Raw genomic sequence first — 8,933 nt, 5'->3', positions numbered from 1 at the left:
TGAGTTTGGCACTTACACCAGACACTTCTCATAGTTCCCTTGTTTCCCTGCACACATTCATCTAACACAAACACCTTGACAGGTTCAGCAGGGAGGCAGATGGGAGGCAGGAGCCTTGGGTTCAGTTCTTGTCTCTCCACCTAGTTAGCACATGTAACCACTGCTAACAAGTGTGTTTTCTTCCCTAGTCTAATGGGTATGTTAATGGAGAACAAAAGAGCTTCAAGAAGAGAGGCAAAATGCTTTACAGCCTTATTAATGGGGCATTCTCCAGAGAAAAAAAAAAAGATCTTGGCAAGGGAAAAATTCCCCCTCTGCCCCATATTATTGAAGTTTGAACACCAAGAAACCAGAATTATAACATAGAGCCAGAAAAAGAACAAATGAGAAAATACATGTTACTGTGGTCTGTATGTACCAGGCCATCAGATGAGCAAGTTGGCTTCTGGTCCTAGCCCCTCAACAGTTTGTCTTTCACAATTCACCAGCACTGAATGTTTATTCAGTGGAAATAATGCTGGGGACTAATGCTCAGTTTATGATTTCTTTCCTGGTAAATCTGCATTCTGCAGAAAGAGCAGATGTGTTGATTTGTTTGGGGATTGGTTTTTTGGGGGTCATTAGAGAAAAGCTGCACTGAGGAGGCAGAACAGGCTGGAACTGAAGGCTGAGCAAGAAATTAGATCAGAGCAGGGAAGTGAAAAAAGGAGGACAGTGATAAGGCTTTTAGCTACCTGCCCTACCTGGTTATCCCTACGCAGTGAGAAAACTGGTACCCTTGGAAGGTGCCTGTGTATCTGGAAAAAGGCAGTCTGGAATGGCAAGATTTAGTAAACCAAAGCTGCTGCAGCAGTCAAAAGCGCAGAGATTTCTGTTACCTAAATACAGCTTGGCAGAGGGAATGATTTCATTGATGTTCACACAGGCCTGGAAAGGAGAGGTGCAGTGGAGATTATGACTCAATCCTTGTGTTTCTATGACTAATACTGTGTGGTGGTGTTCATAGTGAACATAATTCAGATTCTATGTTGATTATCTGTGATGTGGCAAATCTTCAGATAGATTGTGCTTATACCTCTGTTTGACCTATAATTATAGCACCACTTCAATTAATTAATTGAATAAAGAAATAAATAATATGATGAAACAGATGTGTAAATGTAGGACAGAGATTAAAAATCATTAATTACTCCAATAATCCAAATGACAATTGATCTCAAGCATCAACTCCATATAAGAAGATTAAATATTCTGGTCAATGACAAATGAATGTTAGGTGTTCTGTTCTTTGGCTTTTCTTCTTGTTTTTTTTTAGCCATTTGACCATCTGAATATTTTGTGCCAGTGAAACACCTTAAGGAATCGGAAACTGTGAACCAATTGTTTAGGAGTCTGGAAAGCAGGATTTTCAAAACTGAGGAATTCTACAGAGGCAAACTCAGACTTTGTCTATTTTGTGCTTTTAACTGTACTTACCTGAGGCCAAATACTGTGTTCAGGCTACAGCAAGGCCTAAAAGTGTGACAGACACACCACACACACCCCTAATACAGTAATTACCAGAGTACAATCAAGAGTCTAAGTTGCATGTAGAAATCAAGAATCTACATCTCAACATCACTCAGAATAGCCATCTAAGACATCTCTAAGGAAAACTTTACAAATGCTCATAGGACAATGTTTTAGTGAGTTTTTTTCGATGAGGAATTAATTAATTATACATACCACAGGTGCCGATAGGTATATCTTTATTTATTATAAAGACAGACAAGGTTGTGCTGGAGTGCTGTAAAGCACAAAACCCGAAAGCAAGGCACAACCCCGCAAGTTACTCACAACCTAAGAGCAGAGCCTGATCCCAAGCAAAGCGCAGCTAACATCCTAAGCACCCTGTAAGAATCACAGCAGCACCGAAGAACATGAAATGGCAGAGCTGACTGTCTCCCATCCAGGCAGGCATCCCCATAAGACCAAATCCTGTCTTGTTGGATCAAAGAAAACAACAGAACCCTGCCAGTAGAGATCTTCAGGTTTTTTTAAGGGTCCTGTGTCCCATGACATTGGGCCAAGACATCACAGAAGGCTGGGTCTTGGAGCCAAAGCCCCTCCCATATTTCACAATCATGCTATGTAACTCCTCATCCTACTGCTTATGCGCACAGCCTGCTCAGGGGGTCATATGCCCCCTGCCCAGCAATAGCCTTCCTATTCTTCATCTTCCTCAGGTCCATTAGTGGTCAAACAAGGGCTTGAAGGCCTTTTGTAGTTAGCTCAGGATGTCAACACATTCAATACATTCCCATCCCCACTTAGTTTTATAAACAGAGGAAAACTACAGAGATACGTTATCCGTTACTCTTATTGTGCACCTGGGAGCTTCTGGTCAAACATCGAGCATTCCCAGGCACCCCCAGGCAGGTGGGTACAAACACCAATTATTCCCAGGCAGCCCTCAGCAGCTGGGTACTTCTAATCAAACTCCAATTAACTCTCCCCTGCTACAGACAATACTCTTTCTGGCTTGCCAGAAAGACAACCAGAATAGCAGTTAGCTAAGAAGTAGCTGCACAGGGATAAGTGAGCGAGCTCTGCTCACATCAGGAGGTCGGGTGCCACTTAACGTTTAGAAGACCAGTCATATGGGTATTGGGACATTTACTTAAGATTATATATAAACAGGATCCCAGCCCTACCAGATCCCAAGAGTCTCTAACCATGAGGCTACTTTGAAAAACAGAAGGCCTAGCGATAGCACTCTAGTGCTTTGATTTCTTTCTGGAACCCAGTGCTGACAGGGGCCGTTTTGGGGGCTTTGGTAGAGTTTGTAATTCCTCAATTGCGGCAGATCATAGGTGTCTCTCTTCCCAGGCTTGGGGACTGGTTGGCCTCTCTAATTCAGAAACTTTGGTGCTTAATGGTCATTAATCTGAGAGTTAAGTGAGTAAAACCTGTCTCTAGGCAAAATGCAACTTTGACAATGGTCTAAACATCAATACACTTTATAAATCATGAGGCCACATAATAGAGAAATATGTTTCCATGTTACCTTTCCCACGGTTGAGAAACTTCAGAAGCAGAGAACTGCAGTTGAGCTCATTTCTTAATTACTTGGAATGGTCCTTTCTCATGACACAATTATTTCAGCCACTCATTTCTGCTGCACTTGTCAAAGGAGAAACTCAGCTGGCATTTGATGCACCAGTCCTGCAGCACTCCATATCAAGTTGTGTGCACCAAAGTCCCAGTCCAGTTCTCACTAGCAACTCTTGAAAGAACAAGCTTACTTCAAAGGAGAGAAAAGCTGTCTTTCAGACTACATTAGAAAAGAAAACCAATAACATTGGGTGGTTCTCCTGAGAGTTAGATGCCACCATGGAGATAGCTTTGAGACAATAAAGTGACTGTCCCTAGCTAATACAGTTAACTGTCTAGTTTCCTAAGCAATCTGTACATTTTTTTCTGTGTCCTTTAGTGAATCAATGTGGATCAAGAAAGACTAGTTAATCTGTAGGGTGTGTGATCTACAATGACAGCTGGCCCGTGCAGATATTTCTCCAAAGCCTGTGCAAGCCAGGAATGAACCACAGGGGCTTTGCAAATCCCCACAAAGAGTCATGCACTGATGGTTCAGTCTGCAGAATCATTTCTCAAATGAAACACAGCTGAAGTGCCAAATACCGACTCTCCACAGTCTGGCTGTTACACGTGGTAGTGTCTTCCTAACCAGCTAACTGCTGTGACTGAGGAAAGCATTGTATCTGTAGGAACATTCTGACTGGTTGTGACCCGGACTATATAAGATTAATTCTGAAGATAGCAAGGGTTTAAGTCATTAACTGTGCTCAAGCTCTGCTTATAAAGTGCTCAAACTGAGCATATCAGTTATGCTCAGAATGCAAGAAAGATTAAAGGAGGGATATAGTGTTGACCAAATGCTGCAGCTACAGTACAGCAATTCTTGCCTCGTTTTGCCTGAGATCTTAAAACTGCTTCAGGATACAGTTCTCACAACCATGTCCCAGATTCTGATTGACTTCACTGAAGTCACTAGTTACTGGTTGAACAGTGAACACGTATGGATGGCAACCGGATGCTTGTTTCAGGTGAAACGAGGACTGGTGCCAGAATACATGGTGCACAGCTGTAAAATTATGGGCAGCACTGAATTCCTCTCAACATTTTCTTTTCCATTTCCCAGCTGTGCCATCACAAGTGCTGACAGGTAGGTCTAAGGCTCAGTCCCTTGTGACTAAATACAAACTACAGGAACTATTACTACTTATTTGAGCTGCTGTGTGCCTGGTAGCTCCTGGCTTTCCAGTGGATGCATCGGGCTGTGTTAGGACCACAGTAATCAATGGAAGAAGCTGGAGGCCCTGGGACTCTAATATCAGCTTCCAAAACGAGAAATTTAACTTAAACTAGGATATTGCTGACATACCAATTTTACTAAACTTCTTCCATGGAGCATGTCTTGAGCTCTATGTTACTTTTGGATAAACCACTGATTAATGTCTCATATGCACAAAGCCACAGTGCCTTCCTCTTTGGTTAGTATGTTAAGCAGGATGAAGCCCATATTCTTTGCTACTACCTAAAAGCCTCTGATAGAGACTTAAGGGATATTTCAACCAATTCAATGGGCATGATTGAACCTGCCATTTTCAGTTGTTGAGCCTAGCAACTGAAATATACAGAAAAAACCTAAAACACAAGGGATTTGCAACATCTAGCTTTAAAGAAGCTTCATGATTATCGTAAATGGAACAAGCTGGTAGAAAAAAAAATCTTAACTTCTCTTTTTAGATTTCTTTAATAGAGGATTGATGATGTTGTAATAAAAAAACACTTATCTCTAAACCCAACAAAGTCAATAATCAAGGCTGATTCTTTAAAGTCCACTGAGTAAACCTTAGTAACATAATATTAACTAGACCATAACTAAATTAAATATCCTAGATTATTCATCAAGACTGAGTTATCCCTATAGCTGCAAAAAGGAAACATCAAAGTCACACAGAAATATTAAATACTTCTCTATTTACTAAGATGTTCAAGAAGTGTTTCCAGTACTGTCAGTTTTATTTTAAAAATAGAGTCCAAACATTGGTTTTGATAAGTTGCAACATCTTTTCTACAATTAAAAAAAAACACAACAACAAAACAAACAAAAAACAACACCAAACCAAAGCAAAACAATATTCATAATTATAGTGGCATTCCAACGTGGAATCAGTCAGTCTCTGGTAATTCTTAAACATTCTTTTTCTGCTTTGTCAAAGCATAAGAACTAATAATTAGTATCACTGTGACAGCCAAAGGGTCTGGCTAACCTCATCCACATTCTGAACTTTAATAATAAACTTTCTGGTACAGATTGCTTCAAGTACACATCAGAAGCTGAATGTAATTGAACACAGCTCATGCAAAACAAAGGTACAATACTGAACTTGTATCATCCAAAGGTTTTCGTTCTCTTTTTTAGCTTGACATCTTTGAAGTCCAGCTGCCTGATCACAAGAACTGAACTGAGGTTCCATAAAGTGAGCACTGTATACTAAACTACTTACGGAACTCTCAGACTTATCAGGCTTCGTGACTTTATGGAGCTCTAAAAACTCAAATAAATATGTATGGCTGAGATCTACACCTCTTGGAGTCTATTTGGTAACTTCTCAGACATGTTTGGGAGTACAGATGGAAAACTGTGACCGAAAATGAGCTTGTTATGGGGAAATACACTATGTCATTACATCATAACAGCATTTTTTGAGAAACACTTGTTATTCATTTATATTAAGAGTGTTTCTCATTCAGACACTCAGGTAGGCAATGAAGACTGCAGCATGGAAGAAGTTTTCTAATTAGCAAAATCTGTGCAGTTTCAAAGCTCTACTTGTCATTCTAGCATCACCACAGCCTTGATAACTCCAAATAGCTGAAGTTAGCTATGACTGTGCCATTTCTGGACAGCTAGGTATCAATCCCTGATCTAAGGGGGTTGACCATATTTTGAGCAGACACTGGAACAAGCAGCAGCAGTACATAGTTACACATTCAAAGCTTTTTTCTTTGACCATTTAGATATTTAAACCATTCCATCTGAAGAGGGACATGTTTGACAGAATAGATCTGTACACCCATTGACCTGCCTTCTGCTTGGGTGGTAGTTCCAGGATCAATGAAACTGCACCCACAATAAGTGCATAAATCTCAATTCCTTCTGGTTTGTTTTTTTTTTTTTTCTTATAAACCACCATGATGCTTTCATGGATTCTGATTTTAAGGCCTGAGGGCTCCTTGTTATGCCTTTGAATAGCCATAAACTGAGTTTAAGCTGATAAACCAAGGCGATACCCAAATGAGTTTATGTTCATGGCCAGTGTAACTTCAGTTAGCTGATTCCATGTCTTTTTCTCAGGAAATTACAATGTTTTTCAGTGTTGAGGTACCATTCTGGTTCCTGTTAGCAAGCACTGCCCTCAGCAGTATAAACGTAGTCCATAGCTCTGCCACGGACTACATTGTAACTCAACAGGGCCTTGAATTTCCTTCACTAACAGAGAAGACTTTAGACCTCTCCTTTTCCCTGACATACATGAAGCCTTGACTTTGAGTTCAAGTAGCAGAGGAATTCACTCCCAACTTAATTCTCTTGGGTTTGCAAGCAAAACAAGTATTTAGAAGTGTTCAAGTGGGGAGACTATGCACTCTTGTTTCCTATGTAAACATAAAGGAAGATGGATAAAATGTTCATTAAACACGTACGTATTAACATCAAGAACTAGAAAAGTGAAAAGCGGAACACAATCCTTGAGCTTTAATTTCAGAACAAGATTGCTCTCAAAAATCATCTTATTAATCTTAGTCCAAATCCCTTAGATTCTAGTAGTTTTAGGTTTAGTTATGGGAATGAACTGACTTTATGATGGCATCTCTGTTCAAATGAGGGAGTTCAATATTTATGAGCTTAGTTTTTTACTTGGTTGGTTTTTATGAGTTTGGCTGATGATGATGTTTTCCAGAGAAAAACATAAGAAACAAAAATTTTACACTGTATATCTTATTTTCAGAAAGAAAGGGTTGTTCAGTTGTGTAGCTTACATAGCTCTAACAATATCACTTCAATAATACATTGTACTGCAGATGTTCAGTATACACTGAAGTATTTATAGGCTTTGGCCAGAGTGACATATATTCATGTCAGTTTGTTGCAAACACTATTGTTAAAGGCATTACTTAGCAGATTAAAATTATCCTTGTACTTCCGTTTCTTTTACTTAAACAATTTGGGCCATATTTTGTGTGAATGCAGTGGGACATATGCCAGATGGAGGCAGAGTTACTGGAGATAAGAGGAGGAATTTGTGACATGTAACTTTGGGCATCTTACTCAGGCTGCACCTGGCTAGTTTTCTCAGCCCAGGGACACAATAATCGCACAGATTGCCTACAAGTTGGATCAACAGTCTGGCTTTTGTCTGGAGTAAGCAATAGGCTCTTCTGGCGTGAAAGAACTCCACTCATCTCTGTCCATGAAGACCATCTGGATGCGATGACCTTAAACTACCAATATCTGTATGAATTTAAACAGAAATATCATAGATCCTTGAAGTCTAAATGAAGGGACCAGACTCTCTGAGGGTCTGAAGGTGATTCAGGGCATCTAATGATGCAGCTTCTCTTTAAGTTTGTAGTCATGAAGCAAACGATGGACAGTGTGGACTGCATGTTACTGACAGTAGAATTTGGCCATCTGTACTGAGAGCAGTGTGACTAAAGTGCTAGTATATTAACACAGACAAGGTTGACTTTATGCATCTCACAAAGGACCAGAATGAGGGTTTAGGAAAATTTTGCATTTTTACCTGAGTGACTTGGAGATCCCTACCAGAGGCTGTTAAATCTTGTGTTCCTGCTGCAAACAGATAAATAATTAAAGCTTTGCTATCCTTGTTAGCATTCTCAGTCCCTTTGGTCTTACCCAGCCACAGTGTTGTGGGGCAGGATTCCATAGTCCTATGACTAGCAGATGCATAAAGAGTAGATCTGCTAACAGAATAAATATCTGTGACTGTTAACTTGAGCAAGGCAGACCAATGTCATGAAAGAGCAATGATGAAAAGAACTAAATAGAGGATCAGGAATGAACGCAGAACTTCATTAGTTTGTGAAAAATTATGATGTACACTAAGGGAGAGGGGGGAGGAATTCAATCTCGTCACTAACATTGAAGAGAAATGGATAACAGTCTCCCTTTAGTGTTTTTGAAAATTTCTCCATGGGCTTCTATGTTTTTTCCTGTTTTGTCCACAAAAAATAACGTAATACTAAATATTACAGTACCTGTATGCAAAGTTGCATAGAGAAATACTATATCCTTACAAATAAGTAACATTTCAATATTAACAAAGGGAAGTTGGTTGACAGAAATGCTAAACTTTATAAAAATCAAACAACTAAGGCAGGGAGCAGGGCACACCACATTTTGAAGTGAATTGAAATGTGTTCTTGCTCCTTTAACTCCAGTCTTGATTCACTTATTTTTTTTATAAAAATAAATGAAGATGACAATTTTTTTCCATTTTAAAATATGACCTTTTTTTTTTTTCTCTCTCATGAAAATGGTGTAATTCAGTAGCAAATAAATAGCATCATTTCAGTAATAAAAGCAACTGACATTACTCATACACACTCTTCAGTCTGGAACATAAATCTTTGTATCTTGTAACAGCTTATACATAAACAGTGTCTGCTAGTCGGCACACCTGCCTCAGGAGTTACTGTGAATACTGATGCACCCCACTGGTGCTCCTGGCTCTTGGTCTCTAAGCACCACATCACTTATACAAACCAACACTCCAATTGTGCTGTTAGGAATCTCATTAAGGAAACACAGCTTGATGTCTGCAGCTGCTCAGAGCTTCTAAACT

This window comes from Indicator indicator, chromosome 1, assembly GCF_027791375.1.
Source record: "Indicator indicator isolate 239-I01 chromosome 1, UM_Iind_1.1, whole genome shotgun sequence".
In the NCBI taxonomy this organism is placed as follows: domain Eukaryota; kingdom Metazoa; phylum Chordata; class Aves; order Piciformes; family Indicatoridae; genus Indicator; species Indicator indicator.
The sequence above is the reverse complement of the archived record's forward strand: the minus strand, read 5'-3'. Positions refer to the sequence as shown.